The sequence below is a fragment of the Chinchilla lanigera genome, unplaced genomic scaffold (genome assembly GCF_000276665.1).
Source record: "Chinchilla lanigera isolate Chin_1 unplaced genomic scaffold, ChiLan1.0 scaffold00015, whole genome shotgun sequence".
In the NCBI taxonomy this organism is placed as follows: Eukaryota; Metazoa; Chordata; class Mammalia; order Rodentia; family Chinchillidae; genus Chinchilla; species Chinchilla lanigera.
The window spans coordinates 13,604,375-13,613,181 of NW_004955416.1; the positions used below are offsets into that span (position 1 = coordinate 13,604,375).

The following is an 8,807-nucleotide window of genomic DNA, read 5'->3' on the forward strand; positions in this document are numbered from 1 at the left end:
ATGTATCAACCATAACAGTTTCCATCCTGACATGCTACAAAGCAAGAAAGCTCTCAAAGACTAGAAGTTCTGTAGTTTTGGATCTTCAGTGTCCCATGAGGGTCCCTGGTGAAGGCTTGCTTCCCAGAAAAGGGCTATGAGGAATTGGAGGAGCATTGCAGAGGTGGGCATCGTGGGTAGACTTTAGTTTATGAGTCATGTGCCTTTGAAGGAGATTGTAAGATTCTACCCTTCTTCTTCCTCTCTTTTCCCAGCTATGAGCTGAGCAATGTGCTCACCACACACTCTCCCTCCATGACATGCTGCTTCACCATGGTCCCAAAGCTACTGGGTCAACTGATCAGGAACTGGAACCTCTAAAACTGTGAGTCAAATAAGACGTTATCTCTTTATAGCCTGATTACCTTGGAAAGTTGTTATACTGACAGAAAGCTGACTAATACAGTTGTTTCAAAAGACTCAGAAACCCAGGGCCTAGCACAATGCCTAGCAATGAAAATGTCTCCACACTAAGAGTGAAAACGAGCCCATGTGCAGCTGGGGAAGGGAGAAGGTGCAACTGTGTTTGTCACCTGTTCCTCGTCTGTATTGGGAGTGTGGGGTCAAGGAAAGTCTTGTGGATCTTCTTTCTCAACATTGGACAAGCAGCTCCAACAAATGGCTCTTTGGAGTGGGGTAGATGATTAGGTGCCAAACTGATTGAAAGTCAGAAAAATTGTAAAATTGTGTTACTAATGGATAATGGGTAGCATGGAGAGTAGCAACGCCAAGAGCTTTCTTCTCAAACTCTATTAGGAAAAATCTGGAAAATTCCTAAAATGAACTACTTTCAGCAGCAACAAAAGTCTACAGGTTGGTAAAATCAAATGAAATCAACAACAGAGAGAAAGAAAACACAAATGTATTCAAGCAATACTCAAAAGCACTGAAGAAATGCAGCTTCTTCATTTTTGAGCAATCTGATCTTATCAGGTCCCAACTATTAGGTGACATGGAAAACACATATCTTAGTTTGTTCCAGGACAATTAGGTCAAGGCAGGAAAGCAAGCAATCCCTTCAGTAAGGCCATCTCATAGGCAGAATAACTCAGTTCCTTCATTCCACCTTCTTCTCCCAGCTTATCGCTAAGGTAGCCGCTGAGTACACCAAGAGGACATGGATAGCCCCAGGATATTGTGGGTACAGAGAGCCCCAGGCCTCACTCTGGGCCTCCTGAATGTCAGCCTGTGGACAGTGGACATGCAGCTTGCCTGGCCCTGTGTCCTGGTGTCCACAGCTCTACCGTCAGTCTGACCTATAGCTGCTCTCCAGCTCGCTCAGCCTCCCCTTGGCTTTCCTGGGCCCCGTGAGCTGCAGTGAATCACTAGGAGGTCCCGACAGTGGGGTCACCTTACCCCCACCCAGCTGACCCATGGCAGGGCTGCTGGCTCTCAATTCTGCATTCGTGGAGCTAAAAGAGGCTCAACAGGGAACACTACATCTCCTCCCCGGCCTGACAATTGTATGCCAGTCACCTTGAAGAGGAGGTCAAATGCCTGCTCCTCCTAACCCTAAGCCTCCTCCAGTTTTTTCTTTGATTCTTTTTTAAAATCCCTTTTCTCCTCCTTCCTTTCCCCTTCCTCTTGATCCCCTTTCCATTTGAAAAAGATGTCCCTACATCCCACTCTCTATCCTTTATTTTTCTCTTTATATTTTGGATTTCTCACACAAGAGAAACCATGTGATATTTAAACTTGTGTGTCTTACTTATTTCAGTTACCATTTTGGTCTCAAGGTGCATCTATTTACCTACAGATGCCTCAAGTTTATCCTTCTGTATGGCAGAGTAGGACTCCATCATGCATAGACCCCATATTTTCTTTACCTATTCATCTGTTGAAGGACATACGGACTACTTCCAAGATTTAGCTGATATAAACATGAGTACACATGTATCACGGTAATATGATGACTTTAACTCCTGGGAAGATTCCTAGAAGGGGAATAGCTGGGTCAAATGGAATTTTTAGTTTTAGTTTTTTTGAGGAATCTCCATAATGATTTCCACAGTAGTTATACTAGTTGACACTCCCACCACCAATGTAGCAGGATTCCTTCTCCCCACCCACATCCTATAGCCTCACCAGCATTTGTTGTTATTTGATTTCTTGATGGTATCTGGAGTAAGATGAAATCTCAGTGTAGTTTTTTTTTTATTTTAAAGAGAAAAAAACCACAAAATTTCAAAATGAGACAATAAGAGGGTAACAATGGTTAATACATGCATACTGTTATCTTTAGTTACTCAGCATGCAAGATATTGACATGTAATTGTCCAAACAACATTAGCACAAACCTTTATTTCAATGAAGAGAAATTAGTAGTATAACTACCTTTACTATCATATATATATACATATATATATTTTTTGTATTTCCCTTTCTTCTTTTCACCACTTCCTCATCCAAATTTCTCTTTCCTTTCGAAGTTTCTCCCCATTTTACAATATCTGTTGTATATTTTGGATCTTATTTACTCTTTCAGCTTCTTATACTAGGGATACAATATGATGTTTACACTTGTACATCTAGCTTATTTCACATATGATTTTGATCTTGACTCAGTGTGGTTTTAATTTGCATTTCTCTGATGACCAGAGATGCTGAACATTTTTTCATGTATTTATTGACCATTAGTACTTCTGAGAATTGTCTGTTCATTTTGCTTGCCCATTTTTTGATTGCATCTTTTATTTTAGGAGATCTAATTTTTTTTAGCTTTTTATCTATTCTAAGTATTAGTTCTCTGTCTGAGGAATAGCTGGCAAAAACTTTTCCCATTCTGTAGATTGTCTCTTTACTCTTGGTTGTTTCCTTTGCTGTGCAGAAGCTTTTTAATTTGACATGATCCCATTTGTTGATTCTTGGTATTATTTATTCTGTAATTGAGGTTCTCTTCAGAAGGTACATTGCTATCCCTATGTCTTTAAGAGTTTTCCCTATTTTATCTTCCAGCAGACTAAGGCTTTCTGTTTTAACATTTAGATCTTTGATTGATATTGATTTTAGCTTAGTACATGGCAAGAGATATGGATCTAGACACAATCTTCGGCCTGTGGATATCCAATTTTCCCAACACCATTTATTAAAGAGGCTATCTTTCCTCCAGTGTATGTTTTCTGCCTCTTTGTTGAAAATCAAATAGACAAATGTGTTTGACGCTGTTTCTGCTTCCTCTATTCTGTTCACTGGTCCATATTTCTGGTTTTGTATCAGAGCCATGCCTCTTGTCATTTCCACATTTTAACTGCTAATACCATCACCTAATCCTCACATCTCATACAAAAATTAGTTCAAAATGGATGAAAGATGTACATGTCAAACTATAATATGTAACTTTAAGAAATAAACAAGTAAAACATCTTGAGGACATAGGTCTTGGTTAATAACAGTGTCAAGAAACACTTTCATCAGTTTACACTCCCACTAGGAGTGTATGAACATTCTCATTGATCCACATCCCTGTCAACACTTGTTACTGTCAGCCACTTAATTTTTAGCCATTGTGGTTCTAGTGTAGCAATATTTCCTCCTGATCTCATTTTGCATTTCCCTGATAACTTATTATGTTGAACATTTTCTGTGTGTTTCTTGCCCATTTGTACAACCTTTTTCACAAAGTGCCTCTTCAAGTCTCTTGTCCATTTTCTACTGTGCTAGCTTCCTTTCTGTTCTCCCCCAGTACTAGGGCTTGAACTCAGGGCCTCTTCACTGAGCTATACCCCCACCCTTTTTAAATGTTTTATTTTGAGACAGGGATCTTTAAGTTGCCCAGGCTGGACTCCAGCTTTTAATTTTCCTGCTTCCGTCTCCCAGAGTTCTGGGATTACAAGCATGCACCACTTCCCCTTTTCTTCTATTAGTTTTCTTACTCTGATTCCTACTACTTTGTCCCATCTATGTATTACAAATATTTTTTCCTGGTCTGTGGCTTCCCTTTCCCTTCTCTTCATTTGCATGTGCCATTACATTCAGCTGTGTTTTTTTTTAATTTTTAGATTTAATTTAATTTAATTTAATTTTTTTTTTTTAAATTTTAAGACAGGGTCTCTCTATGTAGTTAAGGTTGGCCTTGAACTCACTATGTAGCCCAGGCTGGCCTGGAACTCATGGTGCTCCTCCTGCCTCAGCCACCTGGAGTGCTGATATTACAGGTGTGAGCCACCATGCCCAGCTGGGTCCTTTATTTTATTTTATTTTATTTTATTTTATTTTATTTTATTTTTTGGGGGGGTCCTTAATTTTAATACAGTGCAATGTATCCATTCTTCTTTTATGGTTAAAGCTTTTATTTCCTTTTTTAAGGAAGTTTTTGCCTACTCCAATAGGAATTTTTTGTTTGTTTTTTTGTGGTACCAGGAATCGAACTCATGATCTCATGCTTGCTAGGCCACTGAGCTATATCCTGGGCCCTCCAATAGGAATTTTTAAATGTTTTTCATGTTTCAGTTTAGAATGGATTTCTTGTATCATGTCCAGCTCACTATTTATAAAAGAGATAAAAGAGGACAAATACACATGAATAATAGGCCAAGATTTTAAATTTTTCATATAGAAAAATCCACAAGATTACTTAAAGTCATCATTAGAGGAAGAGGAAATCAAAATTCACATGGCTAAAAATCAATAAGCAAAACAATTTAACTAGAGAAATAGTCTGAGCAAAAGAGAACTCTACAGAAGAAAGCATACAGAAAGGAGAAATAGGAGAAAAATCATTTTACTCCTATTGTAAGCAGTTTGGTTTGCATATAGCATATTTCATCAATTCTAAATGTATATTTGTTCCCATTTTAACATCTCCCAAATCCAAATGCATCTTACAATTGTGACTCAATGGCAGAAAAAATAAAATTATATAGGTTTAGGCAAATAGAAAATACTAATGAAATTCTGTAAGAGTGATAGAAGATACAAATATAGTTCTAAGTAAATCTGGAATAATCTTTTCAATAAATACAAAATTAAAATCTTAGGTGACTTTTAAAAAGTATTATGTGCTGGTTTAATTGGGAGTCTTTTTTATTTCTTAGTGATATATGAAATATTGATACATCTTTTAACCAATGGTGTCCTGGAGTTGATGAAATACAGTATGAACTGAATTAATCTACACAATTATCTAACAAGGAGCACATTATTGTCTTCATTTAAAAAATGATGACCCAGGCATGGTGGCACATGACTGTAATCTCAGCACTTGGGAGGCTGAGGCATGAGGATTGCTATGAACTCGAGGCCAATTTGGGCTACATAGTGAGTTCAAAGTCAGCTTGAATTACATATCGAAATCCTGTCTCAAAAATAAATAAATAAATAAATAATAATGAAATAGGCTTAGGGAAAATGAATAAAACTATAAGCAGTAAATGACTAAACCAAACCCCAAATCTGGGCTTCCTCAGCATCATCACACGGAGGGAAAAGACAATATTCAAAGCATCAAACTCCAGGCTTCAGGAACCTCAAGTGTCCTGACTGCTAGCACTCAACAGCTAAAGGTCTAACAAAAGATAAGGGGGAAAACAGATCTGGAAACAGTCTTTATTAAGTCATGGAATCCTCCCATTTTTGTATAAGCATGAAATTTTCCATAATAAAAAGTAAAAACAAGCCAAGCCTGGTGGCGAACACCTGTAATCCCAGCTCTTGGGTGGCTGAGGCAGAAGGATTAATGCGAGTTTGAGACCAGCCTGGGTTATATAGTGAGACGCTGTTTCAAAAAAAACAACAAAAGAAGTAAAAACCAAAACATTTCAATCAGAGCCTTGGAAGGTGATACCTCCCTGTAATCCCAGCTACTCCAGAGGCTGAGGCAGAAGGATCTCAAATTCAAGGGCAGCCGGGCTACAAATAGAAACAAATCAAATTGAAGTCAGAGATGGACACATTAGTCTTTTTGAATTGCAAACATTTTGCAATTTCCCACCAGAAAGAGCAGAGAACTTTCATGAGTGTAACTGAAGTCACTTTTCCTTCCCTAGAGGAGCCAGCCAAAGCCTGCTACCTAGGAACAAGGGTGAGGCTCAGTGCAGGACGGGGCAGAGAGACATTCACCGTGAAGAGCTGTTTTCTCAGCAAAGCTGACATCCCCAGAACAAAAAACCCAAGACGTTTGCAGGTCTTCAGAGTCTCAGAAAATTCACCAATCCAATGTCTCTACTCCTAATTTGCTCAAAGACATTTATATTTTAAAACAACTGGATGTGTGTTATTTTAAAACATCTAAGTAAAGCTCTTACTTGTGCCAGGACCTGTCCTAAGGCCTTTATGACGTTATCTTATTTAATCTTCATAACAACTTATACAGCACATTTTCTAATCTGCATTTTACAGTCACATTTCAAGGCATAGAGGCCAAGCAAATCACGCAAAGCCGATAAACAGGGGGAGCCAGAGTTTAAGCCTAAATCATGTCCCTCCATGGTGTGTGTGTGTGTGTGTGTGTGTGTGTGTGTGTGTGTGTACGTGCGTGTTTTTGAGACAGTGTCTTGCTGTGTGGCCTAGGCTGACCTCAAACTCACAGCGATCCTCCTGCTTCAGCTTCCCCAGTGCTGGGATTACAGGGGTGCACCACCACACCCAGCTCACAATGTGTGATCTTGCTCTTTGCTTTTCTGCCTTCTCTCCTTGTCAGATGAGACCAGAGTGAAAGAGAAATGGAATTTGTAAAGGAGAAATTGTTAAAAGTACATCAGAGAAAGGGAGGAAACAGAGGAGGAGAAGGAAGGAGTAGAGGAAGAAAAAAAATAAAGGAGAAAAAAATTGATGACCAGAAACAGTAATCTAGACACTTAAGCACCTGGGTTATTATGCCTTCTAAACAAGCTGCTCAGCGTGCCCTGACTTTTACTTATTTAATTAACAAATCTGTCTCCCCTCCCCATGCCTCTTTATTTGACAATCCCCAGGAGTACTTTTGTTACTTAAATAATCTAACATTTAGTTCAGTTATACTGGGCAAAGAAAATGCATGCTTTTATGGGGTCACAAAAAAGTAGGACAAACTATAATATAACAGTTTCAGAAGCCAGGCATGGTGGGGCACACCAGTACTCTGGGAGGCTGAGGCAGGAGGATGACAAGTTCAAGCCCAGCCTGGGCAATTTAGCCAGACTGTCTCAAAATAAAAAAACAATTTTTTTTTTTTTTTAAGAGGCTAAGGATGTAGTTCAGTGCAAAGGCCCAGATTCAATTTCCAGTCACACACACACACACACACACACACACACACACACACGGCAGACTTAGGAAGGCCGTGAGGATTTTACAGGATCCCGGCTTTCAGAAACTCCTGGAAAGGGAAGCATGTTGGTTTGCAGGGTTTAAGTCAACCACATCTTTCTGCAAAGTGCCACTTCTCAGCTGGGAAGAGGTCACGTGTGAGAATATGACCCTAGGGGCCCAGAACTCTTGGAAAAAGACTGCCCCACCTTGGGTTAGCACAGTGGTGTTCGGGGCAGACCCCTGCTTGGCTACTCCCTCTCTTTGCCTGGAGCTCTTCCTGGCAGGGCAGAGCCGTGGCCTGGGCAAGGACACAGGCAAAAGTCTTTCTGCCCTTAGGGTCTATTTATATCTACAATACTCACCCTTTCAAGAGAGGGTCACCCAGTAGCAGCTAGCTTGCTATGCATTCCCTGAGAATATACAAATCATAAAGGCTTTAAAAATCTCTTCTCTTCTTGGGCATTATTTTCCAAAATAGGTCTCTTCCTCCATCTGTCTCCTAACTGCCTTTTCTAAAGTTTTACTTTTTTTTTTTTTTTTTTTGCCAGTAGGTCTTTTTCTTGTAGGTGCGCACATTTGTTCTAATTATAAACTACCACACATAGTGACATATATTCCTTTCCTAGGCTGGATTCCAGAAAGCAGTGACAAAGAAAGAAAGAAGAGCTCCATAAAAAAAGTTAAATTTATTCTAGGATATGGCAAATAGCTGTATATTTTTAAAGAAATCTAGAAGATAGGAAAAGAAATATTTCTAGCTGAACAAGGCCCCAGTGGTATTCTCCCTCCTGCTAAATTATAAAAGTTCCTCTGGTGCAAGCAATCTATTCTAGTCAGGTTTTTATTTCTATTTTTTTGTTTTTGTTTTTGTTTTTGTTTTTTTGCATTACTAGGGATTGACCCCAGGGCCTTTATACTGAGTTACATCCTTCTCTCTTTATTTTTTTAATTTTTAATTTTATTTTAATTTTAATTAATTAATTTTTTTTGAGACAGGTCTCTCTTATGCAGTTCAGGCTGGCCTTGAACTCACTTTGTAGCCCAGGTTGGCCTTGAACTCACAGTGATCCTTCTGCCTCAGCCTCCCAAGTGCTGGGATCACAGGTGTGCACCACCACACCCGGCCCCTTATCCCTTTAAAAAAAATTTTATTGTGAAAGTTTTAAAACAATATCTTACTAAATTGCTCAGGCTGGATTTAAAATTTAAAATCTTGGCTGAATTTGGAATCCTACCACCTTAGTCTCCTGGAGTGGTGGGGTCATAGGTGTTCACCATGCCCAGTTTATATTCTCGTCATTTTGTAATCTGATCCCTAGTACCTTGCAATTACTGTTGAACCAAATTAAATAGAATTTAGTTAAATGAGAGGTGAGAGCTGACAGCATTTCAGAGGAAGTCAGGGAAATGAAGGGCATCTTACATGACAGATAACTCATTCAAAATGTTTATGTAGTCTCATCTCACAGTATTTTTACTTAGAAAAAAAAAAACCAACCTCTTTTTTTCCCTCAAATTAAAAAAGAAGGATGTGCCTGGCA

The 8,807-nt window shown here is 39.0% G+C and overlaps 1 long non-coding RNA gene across 1 annotated transcript in view; it reads left to right on the top strand.

The window, feature by feature from the left end:
* Positions 1-6,102, top strand: part of LOC106148139 — an 8,356-nt gene extending 2,254 nt beyond the window's left edge. The window contains exons 2-3 of the long non-coding RNA XR_001233307.1: positions 255-364; positions 6,024-6,102. This is a non-coding gene — a long non-coding RNA (uncharacterized LOC106148139). The remainder of the gene's footprint in view (positions 1-254; positions 365-6,023) is intronic.
* The last annotated feature ends 2,705 nt before the right edge of the window (positions 6,103-8,807 follow it).